This window comes from Pongo abelii, chromosome 3 (assembly GCF_028885655.2).
Source record: "Pongo abelii isolate AG06213 chromosome 3, NHGRI_mPonAbe1-v2.0_pri, whole genome shotgun sequence".
Lineage (NCBI taxonomy): Eukaryota > Metazoa > Chordata > Mammalia > Primates > Hominidae > Pongo > Pongo abelii.
This window is the reverse complement of record NC_071988.2, coordinates 104,670,431-104,689,145: the sequence shown is the minus strand read 5'-3', so window position 1 is coordinate 104,689,145 and position 18,715 is coordinate 104,670,431. Positions and strand designations below refer to the sequence as shown.

At 42.4% G+C, this 18,715-nt stretch overlaps 1 long non-coding RNA gene across 1 annotated transcript; it reads left to right on the top strand.

Moving 5' to 3' along the window:
- Positions 1-4,063, top strand: LOC129058810 (uncharacterized). Its single transcript, XR_008524216.2, has 3 exons — positions 1-253; positions 2,894-2,968; positions 3,691-4,063. It is a non-coding gene; the product is annotated as an uncharacterized LOC129058810 (long non-coding RNA).
- The last annotated feature ends 14,652 nt before the right edge of the window (positions 4,064-18,715 follow it).

Here is an 18,715-nt window from a genome sequence, read left to right as displayed (position 1 = left end):
CCAAGTGCTGGCACTATGCTGAACACTTTCATGCTTTGTCTAGATGATTCCTTGCAGCCATCCGAGGTGCTGTTTTTTGCCTTACATTGCCAATGTGGAAAGTGTGGCTTGCCAGGATCACCACATTATCAAGTGACAGAGCCTAGACTCATCCCTGATCACACTGATAATTCTGTTTTTGATTGTGTTCATTTGCAGCGCAAGCTACTCTACATGTGTTTGGAAAGGAGTGGATCAAGATGGCAGACTGAGCGTATGTGTTTGCCCTTCCTCTTGCCTAAAATCCCATGAAATGATTTAAAATAGAGATTTGGGCAAGGCACAGTGGCTCACGCCTGTAATCCCAGTACTTTGGGAGGCTGAAGTGGGTGGATCACTTGAGGTCAGGAGTTTGAGACCAGCCTGGCCAACATGGTGAAACCCCTTCTCTAATAAAAATACAAAAATTAGGTGGGCGTGGTAGTGGATGCCTGTAATCCCAGCCACTTGGGTGTCTGAGGCAGGAGAATTGCTTGAACCCTGGAAGCAGAGGTTGCAGTGAGCCAAGATCGTGCCATTGTACTCCAGCCTGGGCACAGAGCAAAACTCCATCTCAAAATAAAAAATAAATAAATAAAATAGAGATTTGAAAATAGCCCAAGTGTATAATAGTGCAGAAAAACAGTGAAGACTGGCACTAACACATAGGGTCATGAAGATTAAAAAGCCAAATGGAGCATCCTAGGCCAGCAGGCTTTTCCTACTCCCTCACTGATGCAGAATAGTACACACTAGTGGCATTTCCTACAAAGCTAAAACGGTATCCTACAGGATCCGGCAAGGAGTGAAAGATAGAAGATAACCTCCACACACCCACAAGAAAAGCTACTGGCTCAAACCCTCAGCGTGTTACCACAATCTGGTAACAGAAAAAGCAGAAAACAAGGATTCTCAGGTACTAAGTTGCTCAGAGAACCAAGAATGCCGAATGTTTATGAGTAAAGTCAACACCATAAAATAGAGACAGCAATTCAGCAAACAGAAGAATTACAATCTAAGGAGGCAATTAATAAGCAACAGATCAAGATTTTAGAAAACCATAATTAATATTTTAGGGTGGATGCTAGATAGAAGGCAAAGATCAAATTATCATAACAAGTTAATATTTTGATCAAAATGAAAAACGCAATAGCTGGCTGGGCACAGTGGCTCACGCCTGTAATCCTAGCACTTTGGGAGGCAAAGGCAGGCAGACTGTTTGAGTCCAGGAGTTTGAGACCAGCCTGGCCAACATGGCGAAACCCCATCTCTACTAAAAACACACACACAGACAAAAATTAGCCAGGCATGATGGTGTGTGCCTGTAATCCTAGCTACTCAGGTGGCTGAGGCAGGAGAATTGCTTAAACCCAGGAGGTGGAGGTTGCAGTGAGCCTTGACTGCACCACTGTACTCCAGCCTGGGCAACAGAGTGAGACTCTGTGTCAAAAAAAAAAAAAAAAAAAAAAAAAAAAAAAAAAAAAAGCTGGATTAAATAGCGAGAATAGTCAGACCTGGAGAGCCAATTAGTGATTTCCAAGTTTGAGTTGGAGAATCTTTCTGAGCTGCATAACTATAGAACAAAAAAATTGCTAACTATGAAAGAAAGCAATGGAAGTCATGGAGGAGAGATTCAGACATCTGTATGTCTAAAAAGCGTACCAGAGGGAGAGAACAAATAAATACAAGATAAATTTCCCTAGAGCTGATGAAAAACAGATTGAAAGGGCCCCACCAGGTCCTGACCAATACCTAGACACATGGCAATGAAAAACCAGAATGCTCAGGATAAAGCCTCGAAAGAGAAAAAAGTAAGAACAGATTACAGTCCAAAGGAATGAGAATTCTATTAATACCTATTTATTGCTGTGCTGAAAGACAATAAAGCCATATCTTCAGAGGTATAGAGAAAAGACCCTAGTAATCTATGCCCATCCTAGCATAGAGATAAAATAAACACCTTGAGACATGCAGGAAATAACAGAATCAGACATTCTGTCGAAGACTTCAGGCTTTTTGTGAGAGAGAATTAAACTAATATATTTAAGCCATTTAAATTTTGGGGGGGGCACAACAGTTTTATCCTTTTTTCAAAGGATGTAGCCTATTAGAACGCTGTGGCTTATTCTTCATTGACTGTAGATGTCAACACAGCGAGAGCTATTTTAGCACAATTCAGAAAGATCAGATTCAAAGGAAAATATCTAATTTGTGACTTCACCTTTCATACCTAACCTGGAATAGGAATATGTCAGTCTCTTAGAAAGGTTCTGATGTTAGCTTTGTATCTCTGAAGCAGTCTTCACTCTCTAAATACAATAGAAAATGTCCAGGTTGAAGCAAGGTCAAGAGATAAATTATTATTTCTCTTCTACTTTTAAAACATGCAGGTAGGTGTGAAGATCACAAGAAATGCAATATTGACAAGCAACAATGATTTTTAATGTTCCTCTTGTGAAAATGTAGGATCTATCAGGATATTATATGATGGATTCACTCAAATGTTCCTGAAGGACATTAATACATATGAAAAAGGACAGTGAGTTGAAGCTGTATTGCACCAGACTAAATAAAATGAGTGGATAGTTTTCTGAGGGCCATACCCTCCAGACAGCTGGAATAATCCCACCAAAATATTGGGCAATTGTTTTCTGCCACTGACTGCGCACCAACAAGGGACTCTGCACTGCATAGTAGGGAGGTATGATCTGCCTTCCCCACTGAGTTGGTGGCTTTGAGCTCTCTGTTGTCCCTTATGATTATGTTTAGAATGTTCTAAAGCAAACTTGGAGGAGAAAACTAGGTATGATGAATTAGTGGGCTTCATTTCCTTCATTTTTCATTGTTAAAATCGCCCTTTGATCCTTGTCTTCAGAAGCTATGAAAGTGATATGTGGCCACTTGAAGTACTTCTTGAAGATGTGATAAATGTCTTTCAAGATAACTACAGGTATGCAATATATAAAAATTTTGCTATTCAGAATAGGTATTACTCTGGAGGAAATAACTGGATTTTGCTCTAACTGAACCACATGTATTAGATTATTAAACTCCCCGCCAAAACAAGGCATCTGCACATCGATGGCAGCAGAAGTTTTCGTCTAAGGTCTGTGCTCAAACAAATGAGTGACCTAGCAGCACAAGTTAATACACTGGTAGACTCTGGTGTTTAAAATTCAGTACATTGCCTGGGCACAGTGGCTCACGCCTGTAATCCCAACACTTTAGAAGGCCAAGGCTGGAGGATCTCTTGAGGCCAGGAGTTCAAGATCAGCCTGGGCAACATAGTGAGACCCCCTTCTCTACAAAATATAAGAAAATTAGCCGGGTGTGCTGTTGCACACCTGTAGTCCCTGCTACTCATGAGGCTGAGGCAGGAGGATTGCTTGAGCCCAGGAGCTTGATGTTGCAGTGGGCTGTGATTGCACCACTGAACTCCAGCCTGGACAACAAAGTGAGACCCTGTATCCAGAAATAAAATAAAATAGAAAGCTGTGCATTTTGCATTTGAGTGTGTGTTTTGTTTCTTCTAAATATTTTAAATAACCTGTTTTTGCTGTTTTAGAATTTGAACTCAAATCTGTGAGATACCTGATGTAGTAGGCAGTAGAATGGCCAACCATAGAAGTTCAACTCCTAATTCCTGGAACGTATAAACATGTTTTGTTACAGGGCAAGAGGAAATTAGAATTGTGGATGGAATTCAGTTTGCTAGTCAGCTGACCTTGAGATGAAGAGATTGACCTGAATCATCTGGGTGGGCCCAACGTAATCACAAAGGTTCTTATAAGTGAAAGCAGGAGACAGGCGAGTTAGTCCGAGTGATCTGATCTGAGGAAGACGCCACCAGCCAGATGGAAAGGGCCTCAAGCCAAGGAACGCAGGCGGCCTCCAGCAGCTGGAAAAGGCAAGGAAGCAGCTTCTCCTCTAGGGTTTCCAAGAAGGAACACAGCCCTCCTGACCCCTGTTGTTAGCCTAGAAATACCTTTTTCAGACTTCTGACCTCCAGAACTGTAAGATAAATAAAGCCTTGTTGTTTTAAGCCACTACATTTGTGGTAATTTGTTACAGCAGTAACAGAAAACCAATATACCTGAAAATAACTCTTCAGCATCCTGGGGTTCTGTGGAACACAAATGGAAAACCACCATTCTGGAAGGTTCCTTCTGGATCTTAGCACATGAGTAATCTAAGTTAAATACCCATGACAGGATTATTTTATACTCCTGAAAACTATATAGAAGTTAACTGTGGCTGGGCGTGGTGGCTCACGCCTGTAATCCCAACACTTTGGGAGCCCAAGGTGGGCAGATCACAAGGTCAGGAGTTCGAGACCAGCCTGGGCAACATAGTGAAACCCCATCTCTACTAAAAAATACAAAAAATTAGCCGGGCGTGGTGGCAGGTGCCTGTAATCTCAGCGACTAGGGAGGCTGAGGCAGGAGAATGGCTTGAACCTGGGAGGCAGAGGTTGCAGTGACCCGAGATCATGCCACTGCACTCCAGCCTGGGCGACAGAGTGAGACTCCATCTCAAAAAAAAAAGTTTACTGTGATGGATACCTAACATTTTTATTGATTGCTCTTTTCTCCAGTGAAAAGATTTTATTTATAGTATTAGTATTATTTATTTATAGTATTATAACAGTTTAAGTAAAATGTAAAAGTCCTATCCTTAGTTGATTAAAACAGAACAACAAAGATCCAATTAATACAGATAACCGAAAGTTTGAATTGCTAACTGCAGAGGAGTTTTTATGAGCCATCTAGTTAGTCTCTAACACTTCCCCAAACCTTTCTTCTCTTTTTAAAATGGGCAGAAAGGATACTATCATAAGAAAGAGATATGCATAAAGTTATGAAAATATAGGCTAACAGCAATGAGAGTGTAAAGAACTAGCTATTATAATGCCAAATGCTAAACGTTTTTCCTTTGTGGTAAAACATAATATTACTGTATGATCACGCATAAAATTGGAAAAAAATCCGTAGGCAATGGACTACTTACTCCATACAAAGTGCAGCAACACTAGTTTGATTTTGCATAAATTTGTAAGCATTTTGAGAGTTGTAATAAAAGTTTATTGTTCATCCTAGAAACGCTGAAGGAATTCAACATCATTTTACTGAAATTTGTCAAAGCCATTGAAAGCTCATTTAAAATATTTAAGTGCATTTTACTGAATAGTTTCAATATACTAGCCTGATACTAGTAGAAGGCAGGAGGTGGAATACTTGGTTCTTATTTCTTTTAGGAGTAGCGAAATGTTGTTACCCATGGTAACAAAACGAGATGTAGAGTATGCAAGATAAATGTTCTAGACACCAGAGTGAGCAAAGTGGGAGGTAGAGTCTGGGAAGGAACTGTGGTAGAAGGGGACCATGAACTAGATGCTAAAAGGATGGGAGAATTGGGGATGTCAGAGAGAAGGCATTTGGGGGAGCAAGAGCACAGGTACTCTTCCAGCTGAGGTGTACAAAGAAGAGGCTATGAGCTGCACCATCTGTATACTGGAGCTCTTAAGGCAGTAATGAGAAACCAAATGAGCAGCAGCACATGGTTTGTGCTAAGCCAGCACTACTTTCTCATCCGGTCTCCCTTGTGATCAGTGGAAGCCACGTGTGAAACGCCTGACAGAGGTGTGCACGTACCACCACAATACGGGCAGAGCCATCTGGAGGACAAGTTCATAATAACCTTGGTCTTGTCAGCTCCACGGTCTGTCTGCCTAAACTAATCCCTGCTCCCTATGACAAAAAGAAAATGTATCTGGCCTTTGTCCAAGACAAAGTCAGACACTAGTGAAGTACTAAAATAGACATTATTCTGTCATAACCACTGCAATAGGGAAGAGATCCAGTTTGAACTGAGCTTACTTTGATTGTGCAGAGGTGACTAGGTGTTTTAAAGGGAGAATGAGGGAGTAGGATGGGGGAACCAGACCAAGCTTGAGCAGGGACTGGGTTTGTTCATTGGTGCTTATGTGAAAGAAAAGCAGATTTCCCCTCACGTCTTTATGACAGGAGATAATGCTACTAGTTAGAGCACAGTGGTCACCCTGCTGGGAGATGTGGTAAGGAGAGCAGAGTCATTTCCCTGAATTTTTGCATTTCAAAGAGATGGCCAGCAGGCGCAGTGGCTCACGCCAGTAATCCCACCACTTTGGGAGATCTGGGCGGCCAGATCACTGGAGGTCAGGAATTTGAGATCAGCCTGGCCAACATGGTAAAACCCCGTCTCTACTAAAAATACAAAAATTAGCCAGATATGGCGGCAGGAGCCTGTAATCCCAGCTACCCAGGAGTCTGAGGCAGGAGAATAGCTTCAACCATCTCAAAAAAAAAAAGGGATGGCCCTCAGGTTCTTGAGGAGACAGTTCTGGATGGTGGAAATCAACATCACAAAGAGGGAGAGAAACATCTACACTTGCAAACTTTCTAAAGGTACTGCTCTAAGGCAGGCAGGTGAAGGGGCCTATCTGTCTATTACCAGGTTTGGGCTGTAACAAACAGTAATTCTCCAGCAGCCTTGAGGATTCCCAGGCAGGAACTTTAAGGGGAGTGAGGGGTCATCCTAGGGATTCAGCCTTAACTGTTAGAGACTATATTACTGGTGGTTCGAGTCTTTTAGTGGGGAAGAGAGGGTGTGGATGAAATCATTTGTTCTGAGAGTCTGTAGTTTTTATAGGCCCAAAGTTGAGGCCTCATCAAAAAGAGGGCTCAGAGGAGTCTTTCTAAAGTTTGAGCCGGGCATGGTGGCTCATGTCTATAATCCCAGCACATTGAGAGGGTGAGGTGGCAGGATCACTTGAGCTCAGGAGATTCAGGCTGCAGTGAGATATGATCATGCCATTGCACTCCAGCCTGGCAACAGACTGAGGCCCTGTATCTATTTTGAAACATAAAGTAATAGATAAAGTTTGGTCAAGAAGAGAGTTTTTGTCACCCTCCAATATTTGTTCAAAATGCTCCACTTAGCTCGTTTTTTAAAATACCATCACTAAGCTTGACATTTGGTTGTTATAAAACCTGGGTCTTGGTCTTTAACTTAATTTTAGTTCTTGGGTTTTTCTCAGTATGATCACACGGGAGTAGAAAGAGGGTTTTAACATGAGTTATTTCAGCCCTTTGCATAGCTCTTAAGTTCATCTTTCAAGACTCCTGCTGCAGGAGGAAGCCTTTAGAAACTGGAATGACCTTGAAAAGCTTCTTCCACCCATCGCTTGGGCCTGAGCAGGTGCAATTCAAAATGACCTCAAGGGGGGAGTTGAGCTTTTATAGGCAACAGGCTGCACTTTAGTTGTCCCAGCCTGTGCAGACATACTAAATCAAAATTAACTGTTAATGATAGTGGTGTCGGTACCACTCTGCTGGGGAAACTAAAAGGTAGAGAAACGAGGCTCTAACAGCTGTCAGTAATTGGGTCACTGCCTTCCCCTGAGCCCTGGCTGCCTACACTTTTGCCAGCACCTACTATCATTAATGTCCCTGCTGCCAAAAAGGCTTGCCTTTGCCAAGATGTTGGGCTGGATGAACACGTGTTCTTTCAGAAGAAGCCAAAAGTCCTTGAGAGAAGCACAAAAGTAGGACATGAGTCCATACACAGAAAAATGTGAGAATGGTCTGATGCCTCACTAAATAGTACCGTGGGCAGAACACACTAACAGTGGCTGCATCCACACTTTTGTTACTGTGGGCAGAATGAACGGCAGGTGGAGGCTGGCTTCCCTTCAAGTTTCATGTGTCCTTTTTTGTCGTCTTTTCCTGAAAAATGAGCAGACACTGTCAAAACTTCTTTATTATCAATTCAGCAATGAGAAAAAGTCTTTCCCATTATTTATTCCAAATGCATAATTGGCATGTTACTGATTCATAATGGCGAGTGGTTTCATCCATAAATAATGATCAATTGAGTTCCTGTGTCTGATACAAACCACTAAGCAGACTAAGATCAGAGAAACCCACTCAAGAGTTCGCTTTTCCTTAGTGAACGTCAATGGTCTGTTGAATGAGAAGCTTGAATCCCACCCTTGGTAATAGATGTCCTGGCTGGTCTCTGCTAGAATTGCAGATAAATTGTTCCACAGGTAATTCAAGTGGCTTGGAAGGAAATGAGTTCCACTCCTTATCCCTGGGAACACTTGCCACATCTATACTGTGAATTAAGAAGCTTCAGAGTGTTATTGGGGTGTTTTATTTAAGCACCTCAGTTTGGTGTTACTTACAAACCAATATATGTTAGTAGTTACATGTATGCGACTGTGGAGGGCGGTGATGTTCTCTCAGATTAAAAGCTCTTCTTGCTTTTCAGGCAGTACCATCAAAGTGGCAATTCAAGGAAACCCGGAAGTGAACTGCTGGCCTTGCTGTCTGGGGGTAGGCAGTGTTTCCTGCATGGTGGAGTACTCCAAAAGGGGCAATTGTGGAGCTACATCACTGGTGACCACAGAAAAAGAAATGGGATGGCTATTTATTTGTTCTCAGAACCATCCCCTGCTCTTTTCTTCTCGGAATTGTAGGGGCCAGAGCCTGGACATTTCCATTTCCCAGTCTTCCTTGTTGACCTGGTGCTCAGTTAGGTTTAGTCTGTGGGAACCCACTTGGAGCTCCAGAGCTGGTATTATGAAAGATGTCAGAGTCAAAATGGAGTCACTGATGTTAAGAAAACCCTAACAATAGAGCCAGGTAAGGCCATGAAGAGAGGGTTTCATGCTTGTATGCCTGATCATGAAAAAGACTACAACAAAACACAACTTTGTACATAAAATACTTCTGCAAGGACTTCTGCCCAGCAACTGCCAGTCCAACCTTGGACTGGTGCCACCATTATTATTGATCTTCATAGCCAAGGATAATTATTTCAAAACAATTACATAATCCTCATTTTTTCCTTTGAAAACCTTTGTGTTCCTTCACCTCCCTAAATATGCACATAGTTTACTACGGTATGTGCATTCCTATTGCAATGTTCCATTCCCAGATAAACATCTTTTCTTTTAGAGAGCCTCTCTCTGTTATTTAGGTTGACAATATAAAGATTATTTTAAGCTGAAGACATTTGAGATTCAACAGATACAGAAAGGAGCCCTTTCAGAGCTTCCTTTCTCTGACAAAAAGCAGAAACTTCTAAATGAGGGTGCCATAAATTTCCTCTTTGAAGCAGATTTCCTCCCATGAGAGAGACCAAGAGTTAACCTACCATAAATCCCCTCTTCAGTGTGGTTTCATGGCCAGAAAGAAGACAGAAAGACTACTTACAAACAAACATTATTACAAACTTTCTTGTCTCCTGTTGTTGTTTTTTTTTCCCCCTAAAAACCTATTTGTCTTTATTTGTTCTTTCATGAGGAGCCTTCTCTCCTTTCTCCCTTACACCTATGAAGTTAGGAATGTAAGCCCCAAATTCTAACTACCACACCACACCCAGTGACTCCTCACTGAGCACTCACGTGTGCATTGCACACACAAACTGTCTTTTCTCCTGTGACTCTGTCTTTTGTCTGTTAAATTCACAGGCCCTGAGCTACTGAACATAAGATAGTAAAGGGAAAGTTTTTCCTTCTCAATAGGCCAGTGGGAGGCACTGGCAGGAGATCTGGCAGCATCTCCGACTGCGTCTCCTCTAAGGTCCCAGCTTTTTTGAGGCAGCCCCTCTGCAGCCTCAGCTCCTTGGGCAGGCTCCAAAGTGGTTAACTCCCACCAATGGTGGTGGTTCTGGCTCCTGGCTTCCCAATACCACCTTTTCTCTTGTTCTTTCTAGTCCTATGGGTAGTAGCAGCCTCTTGCTGTTGCTAATATCTGGCTTGCCTCCTTGTCCTTTGTTTGACTTTTCAATTCTCTCAAGACTTTTGTATTTGGTTCCCTATATCAAATTCCCTCAACAAAATTATCTGAGATGGGCTCTGTTTTCCAAACAGGACACTCTCTGATAAAAGAGGTAGGCATGGTTTGATCTTCCTCATCACCATCAGGGCCTTTCCAATGCCAGTCTTCCTTAAATTCTTTATAGGAACAGGAAATTGGTTAGTGTTTGGGGGATATAGAGAAGAAAATCTTTTTCCTTCTATCCTCCTAGCTTCAATGGCTGAGGCCCACAAATCAAACTGATCAAGGCAGATGAACAAGAAAGAAAAAACAGTTTAATTTATATATGTACAAATGAGAGAAAATGTGACTCAAGGAGGTAGCCAGATGCTTGACGCTTATACACAGACTAAGCTACACAAATAAAAGGGGCTTTGGGCTTCTGAGCCGAGGAAGCAAGTTATGGGAAGGGGAGGGGGGAAATGTAAGGTAAAGAAGGCTTGTCTTGTTATGCAGATAATACTCTCTGGGGGCGGGGGTGGGGTGGAGGGGATAAGACTTGCCTCCCTGGAGTAGCTCTGTCCTTGGTACAGAGATATCTTTACAAATGGAAGTGTCCTTCAAAAATGTAAGCTTTTTTACAAAAAAAAGATTTACGTACTTTGTGATATGGTTTAGATTTTTGTCCCCTCCCAAATCTCATGTTGAATTGGAGGAGGGGCCTGGTGGGGGGTGATTGGATCATGGGGGCAGATTTCCCCCTTGCTGGTCTTGTGATAGTGAGTGAGTTCTCAGGAGACCTGATTGTTTAAAAGTGATGTGGCACCTCCCGTCCCTCCCCTGCCACCGTGTGAAGAAGGTGCTTGCTTCCCTCTCCAACATGATGGTACATTTCTTGAGGCCTCCCAGTCATGCTTCCTGTGAAGCCTGCGGAACTGTGAGTCAATTAAACCTCTTTTCTTTATAAATTATCCAGCCTCAGGTAGTTCTTTATAGCAGTGTGAGAACAGACTAACACAGAAAATTGGTACCAGGAGTAACGCACTGCTATAAAGATACCTGAAAATGTAGACACAATCCCAGAACTGGGTAATGGGAAGGGGTTGGCACAGTTTGGAGGGCTCAGAAGAAGACAGGAAGATATGGGAAAGTTTGGAGCTTCCTAGAGACTTGTTGAATGGCTTTTGACAGAAATGCTGATGGTGATATTGACAGTGTAGTCCAGGCTGAGGTGGTCTCAAATGGAGATGAGGAACTTATTGAAAACTGAAGTAAAGGTCACTCTCGCTATGCTTTAGCAAAAAGTCTGGTGGCATTTTGCCCCTGCCTTAGAGATTTATGGAACTTTGAACTTAAGAAAGATGATTTAGGGTATCTGGCAGGAGAAATTTTTAAGCAGCAAAGCATTCAAGATATGACCTGGCTGTTTGTAAAAGTGTATGTTCATAAGCACGAATAAAGAGATTATCTGAAACTGGAAGCAGAGTGTGAAAGTTTGGAAAATTTGCAGCCCAGCCATGTGGTAGCCAGCCATTTTCTGGGGAGAAATTCCAGTCTGTTGTAGAAATTTTGATAAGTAAAGAGGAGCCAAATTTTAATAGCCAGGACACTGGAGAAAATGTCTCCAGGGCATTTCAGAGACATCCATGGCAGCCCCTCCCATCACAGACCTGGATGCCTAGTAGGAAAAAATGGTTTAGTGGGCCAGGCCCAGAGCCCTGCTGCTCTGTGTAGCCTTAGGACATGGCATCCTGCATCCCAGCTGCATCCACAGCTCCAACTGTGGCTAAAATGGGCCAAAGTACAGCTCTGGCCATGGCTTCAGAGGGTGCAAGCACCAAGCCTTGGCAGCTTCCATGTGGTATTGGCCTATTGGTGCACAGGTTTGGGAACTGAGGTTTGGGAATCTCCACCTAGATTTCAGAGGATGTATGGAAATGCCTGGATGTCCAGGGCAGACGTCTACTGCAGGTGGGGGGGTGCCCTCATGGAGAACCTCTTCTAGGGCAGTGCAGAGGGGAAATGTGGTGTTGGAGCCCCCACACAGAGTCCCCATTAGGGCACTGCCTAGTGGAGCTGTGAGAAGAGGGCCACTGTCCTTCAGACTCCACAATGGTAGATCTACTGACAGTTTGCACCGTGTGCCTGGAAAAACCACAGGCACTAAACTTCAGCCGTGAAAGCAGCCATGTGGGCTGTACCATGCAGAGCCACAGGGGCAGGGCTGCCCAAGGCATTGGGAGCCCACCTGTTGCATCAGTATGACCTGGATGTGAGACATGGCATCAAAGGAGATTATTTTGGAGCTGTAAGATCTAATGACTGCCCTGCTGGGTTTCAGACTTGCATGGGGCCTGTAGCCCATTTGTTTTGGCTAATTTCTCCCATTTGGAATGGGAGCATTTACCCAATCCCTGTACTCCCAGTGTATCTTGGAAGTAACTGTTTGATTTTACAGGCTCATAGATGGAAGGGACTTACCTTGTCTCAGGTAAGACTTTGGACTGTGGACTTTTGAGTTAATGCTGAAATGAGTAAAGAATGGCGGACTGTTGAGAACAGATAATTGTATTTTGCAATGTGAAAAGGACATGAGATTTGGGAGGGGACAGGGGCAGAATGATATGGTTTGGATTTGTGTTCTCACCCAAATATCATGTCAAATTGGAGGAGGAGCCTGGTGGGAGGTGATTGGATCTTGGCGGCAGATTTCCCCCTTGCTCTTCTTGTGATAGTGAGTGAGTTCTCATGAGATCTGATGGTTTAAAAAGTGTGGGGCACTTCCACCCTACTCTCCTGCCATCATTTAAGATGTGCCTTGCTTCCCCTTTGCCTTCCGCCACGATTGGAAGACTCCTTAGTCCTCCCCAGCCATGTGGAACTGAGTCAATTAAACCTCTGTTCTTTATAAATTACCCAGTCTCAGGCAGTTCTTTACAGCAGTGCGAAAACAGACTAATACACTTTGTTTTCAGGCAGTCGTCAGGAGATAAAGAGCTTTTCCTGTATCTGCTGGCTCTTAATTGCCTTTAGCTCAAAATAATTCATAAGCCAAAAGGGCATATTTTGGGGTGAGAAATTCTGGTACCCTTTAAGGACAATGGGAACTGGAGAAGCAGTAGTTGGCCAGCAAAGGGAGGAACAATAGAGCTGTTTGGCCATGGTGTGTTTCCATAAATATGAGCAAGAAATGATACAGAGAAGGGAAAAATGAAGTCCAGAGATCTGAGGGGGAAGAAACGGGCCTAGCTTCCAGAATCTGAACACAGCAGAAAACCTTTCTCTCATTTTACTGTGGAAACCAGAAAGGCATCAATTTAAGACACAGGTAGATTACAGATTGGTTCCTGTTTGAAGTTGTTTCATGACACCCATACTTTCTGTTGAGGGTTTGCTGTGTGCTACAGAGGATATAAAGGTGAATCTAATAGGATACAGTCCTAATGAAACATGCAGCTTAGCAGCAGAGATAAGGCATCCTCATAAATAACTGTATCAAAAGTGTTAAGACAAGGAATTGAAGAGGAGAGGTAGGAACATAGTGCTGAGGGAGATTAGAAGAGGATGTTAAAGGCATGTGCTTCCACCTCCACCTCACTGACCCATTTGGAAAAAAGGACGGCATGGGTGTCAGAGGCATTCGAACCAGAGTGACTTTATCTTGAATAGGGGCTGGATAAAATAAGGCTGAGACATACTATGCTGCATTCCAGTAGGTCAGGCATTCTTAATCACAGGATGAGATAGGAGGTTGGCAGAAGATACAGGTCACAGAGACCTTGCTGATAAAACAGGTTGTGGTAAAGAAGCCAGCTAAAATCCACCAAAACCAAGATGATGACGAAAGTTACCTCTAGTCAACCTTACTGCTCATTTTATGCTAATTACAATGTATTACCACGCTAAAAGACACTCCCACCAGTGCCATGACAGTTTACAAATGCCATGGCAACATCAGGAAGTTACCCCATATGGTCTAAAAAGGTGAGGAACCCTCAGTTCCAGGAATTGCCCACCTCTTTCCCAGAAAACTCATGAATAATCCACCCCTGTTTAGCATAAAATCAAGAAACACCTATAAGTATACTCAGTTGAGCAGCCCATGCCACTGCTCTGCCTATGGAGTAGCCATTCTTTTATTCTTTCACTTTCTTAAAAAACTTGCTTTCACTTTACCATATGGACTTGTCCTGAATTCTTTCTTGCATGAGGTCCAAGAACCCTCTCTTAGGGTCTAGACTGGGACCCTTTCCAGTAACATGGGGAACCTGTGAGTGCTGCGTGCCAGTGGCACACTAAGTTCTACTAGAGAAAAAATTATTTGATGATCCTTATTAAACACAGTAAGTGACAGGGCTCAGGACATACCACTCCAAAATATGACTGCCAGAGTCCAGAATATGCCACCCCAAAATAGGCCTCTTTGGCATAAGGTTTATTTTGAGCTGGTTATTTTGAGAAACTGCAGACACAGGAGAAGTTCTGGAAAGTTACCCTTTTGTGTAAGAGAAATGTGCAGCTATAAAGGCAGTCTCCATTTTTAAGTGTGCCTCCATCTCTGCACCAGGAAGAGAAGGAAGACTAAATCTCTAGAGATGCTTAATCAATAAAGAAGGAAGGCATCAACTTAAATCTGTATAACAAATGTACCTTTGTTTAAGATGCTTTTTCTGGTCATCTTATCTTAGCTGGCCATTCTCTCCATCCTTATTTCTTTGTTTCAGAGAATAATGCTATTCAAGCCTGAGGTTTTAAAATCTTTCTTTGAGATCTACTCTAGAGATTTACTCATTTCTCTGGGTTATCTCCCATGTTACAGGAGGTACACATGTTATTAAACTTCCATTTGTTTCTCTCTTGATAATCTATCTTTTGTTATAGAGCTCATGAAGGTTGGAGGAGGGCATTATTTTTCCTCCCATATATAAAGAGAGGCAAAACGCCCTCAGGATTTGTTTTTTTCACCCCCCCAAGCTGAGAACTAAATTGACATAAGAGGGATCAACAGGAAAAAAACATACGAAAAATTTAGTATGGTTTTACATGGCACAGGGAACTTCATGAGGAAATGAAGACCCAAAGACGCTGCTAGAGATGAACACTTATATAAAGAATTAAACAAAGTAGTAAATTGTGAAAATATGATGCAACAAAGGGTATTGGGTAGTGCAGTGACTAGGAAGATAAGGATTAGTCTATGGTTTGTTCAGATTCCCCTCAGCCTCAACTTCCCATCCTTGATGATAAGAATGATACTTTCCTTCTGGAACAGGCAGAATATCCCTCATGTGGGAATTTCATCTCCTGCTTTTAGGAAACAGAAGGAAGGTCAGAGTTATCTTCTTGCATCTGCCGTTTTTTGAGTGCCTCTAACTCAAAATACTCAATATGCCAGAACATATTGTGGGGTGGCAGGTTCTTAACCCCTTCATAAGGCAGACTTTATTCAGGACCATTCAGATACGTATAGGGACCACTGTGATGGGATTTTTCAGTAGGGGAGAAAGATTGGGCTCAACTCCAAATATACCATGGGCAAGTGGGAATTTAGAGCCAAGGAGCAGGAAACGGGTCAGTGGATGGAAAATTATTAAAAGGAAACATGCAGGGTAAGGCGGGTTCTGGCTAAACCAGCCTAACAGGATTCTTGCTGAAGGCAGGCTAGGGTAATCAGACATCATCTGGGGGTGTTAGAGAACCAAACTGGGGTTGCCTGGCACAGCAAAGCCAATCACTGAAATTAGAATGGTGTAGGGGAGAAAAAGTAGTATCTTCTCCTCACTTGTCACAAGGTTCACAGCTGACACCCCTATAGCAAAAAGCAGGCCAGGCATGGTGGCTCATGGCTATAATCCTAGCACGTTGGGAGGCTGAGGTGGGTGAATCACTTGAGCCCAGGAATTTGAATTCAGCCTGGGCAATATAGCAAGACCCTGTAAGAAGAAGGAAGAAAAGAGAAGAGAAGAGAGGGGAGGGGAGGGCAAGAGAGTAGAGGAGAGGAGAGGAGAGGAAAAGGGGAAGGAAAGGAGAAGGAAAAGGAAAGAAACCTGGAAAGGATTTTCTGAACTTCCCCTGAAGCAGATCATAAGACCTCATATGAGAGGTGTCCTCCATACACCAAGGGTAATTAAACGTCCTTATTTTCAAAGACACAGAGACACAGAGAAGAATTAATAAGCAAGACTTGCTGTTTCTCCTAGTTTACTACCATTAGACCATACTCTTCGCCCCATTATATTTCTCCAAGACTGTCCACTCTTCATCAAGCCCAGCAAAAAAATACTCAGGTTTACTCCATTTCTTTGGGTCTTCATTTCCTTGTGAAGGCTCCTCTGTCATGTAAAACTTATATTAAATAAATTTGGATGCTTTTCTCTTGTTAATCTGTCTTTTGTTACAGGGACCCCCAGCCAATGAACCTAAAATGAGGGGAAGGAAAGATATTTTTCCTCCTTTACAGTGCTAAGGTTGAAAAACCCTGGCCTAGGCAATTAGGAAAGTGAGTATGTTTCTGCTGCTTTGCCAAAAAGGAAAACTGTATCCTTGACATTTGCTGAATTACCTTTTATCCCTCATTATCTAACACGAATTCAGTTTATTAACTAACCCCAGAGTGTGTGTAAGGGTGAAGAAGAAACTTAATTCTTCCTGTTGAAAATAAGGAAAGAGACCCACCTCTCTACTTCGCCACCTCTTTTTTTTAAGAATTTCTTTCTCAGCCCTTTTCAAATGTATGTAAGTCTTTTAAATAGCTAAATAAGCCTCTTTCCAGGCTCATGATTCAAAAATATTTTCTCAAGGACCTGGGAGTCATTTCTTTGAAAGGTAACCATCAAGGAAGATAACACCCTATCTTCCCAGTCTCCTGGGAGGAGGTGGGCTAACTTTGGCTATCACCTGACTCCAATTCACAAGTCACCTGCCTAATATGATGAGTTATGTCCAGCTAGCTATATGTCAGTGGATTTCTTTCTGTCTTTGCAGTCTCTTTAGCAGATTGTCTGAGCTGTGCATCACATTCTGATTTAATGTTTATTTAATCATAACACTGTTTTCTTTCTCCTCTTTGTAAAGAAGTTTTGTGAAATGGGAGTTTTTTTGTTTTGTTTGTTTGTTTGTTTGTTTACTTATATTGCCCAAACAAATGCCATTTTTACTTACAATGGTTAAAGTGCAAGATCTGTCAGAGATGTGGACACACAAATTTCTTCATGGTTTCATGATAGGCTATTTGACCAAATTATTATTATTTTTTCTTTTTCTTTTTCTTTTCATTTAACAGATGAGGAAATGGAACAACACAAAGTTATTCTTATTTTCTTATTTCATCTTGATTGGTTTAAGATCAAGTCCTCTGTTGTTTAAATGTTCTTAGAAAGCTATTATATAAATGTTCTTAGAGAGCTATTATATGTAAGAGATAAAATGTATATATATAAATGAACATATATAAATGTTCTTAGAAAGCTATTATATAGTAGCTCAGAAAGCTACTATATCTATTATAATTTGGTTAAAGACCAAATTATAACAGACCAAATTATATATAATTTTATATAATAGACCAAATTATAATAGATACTAGTATTATTTTCAAATAAATTGTATGTGATCTTAAAATCACCTTTGTTTCAAAAAAAGTGGCAACTGAAGAATGATGAGGTTCATAAGTATGGAAAGGAGAGCTTTATTTTTCATAAAGTGTTGCAGCCTGCAAGTGGCCATTTTGACAGGCTAGGAAGCGTAATCTCCCATCAGAAGCCAGAAACAAGCACTTCAAAGGTGAGAAGAATAAGACAGGAATTTATGCTGAAGTGGGTGGCCAAATATACATATTCAATAAGCTGTAGGAGGAGTCATGAATATTTATAAAATGAGAAACGCATGTGCAATTGACCTTCATGCCTCTTGTCACACCAAGTGTCAGGTTCCAGCCTATGCTGACGTCCAAGGGGAGTGGGTGGATGGGTGGCAGATAGCTGAAAGAACACTCGGGGGGCCATAGGCAGGTGAAATATGATTTTATTCAGCAGCTCTTGTACGCTGTTCCTTTGTCTCAGCTGTCTGCTCCAGCTGCATCCCTTCTTGGCAGCCGGCTCTGCAGCTTTGGTCACTCCCACACTTATAGCTGCATTCCCTGACATACTTGCTGGTTTCTGGCTCCCCTCGTCCATCTGCAAGATAGTTGGCTCTCCCTACAGGGTCAGGAGCTTCACTCTCTCCCTCTGAGTGTGTGCCCCATGTACAGTGTCTGCAGGGCAGTTACAGCTTTTAAAAACAATAGTGGCTTTAAGCCAAGTATGAGCTTACACACATGCGTTATACAACAAGTGGAGTTGTGCACCTGTGCTCCAAACTTGCTGAGTCATGCTGGCCTGCATGTCTGCCTCGGCCTATTCTTGACCAAAGCACATTCATTTACCTTACACCTCTCCATGAGACCCATGTTCAAAAATGGTGGCCTTAGCATGATCCCAGCATTAAGTTTTTGGGCCTCTGATGTCAAAAGGTGAAACAGGCCAGGCGTGTTGGCTCAAACCTATAGTCCCAGCACTTTGGGAGGCCAAGATGGGCAGATCACTTAAGCCTAGGAATTTAAGACCAGCCTGGGCAACATGGTGAAACCCCATTTCTACAAAAAATACAAAAATTAGCTGGGGAGACTGCAGTGAGCTGTGATCACACCACTACACTCTAGCCTGGGAAACAGAGTGAGTAAGACTGTCTCGAAACAACAACGACAAAAAAAAAAAAAAAAATGTGAAGCCAAGGACATGAAAACCCCCACTGCACATCCTCCTTAGGCTGGCAAGAACCACCCCATGGTGGAAGCCAACTTCTGGTGCCATGTTTTCTCACCAGGTCCCTGTGACAAGGAAGTGGCAGTGACGGCC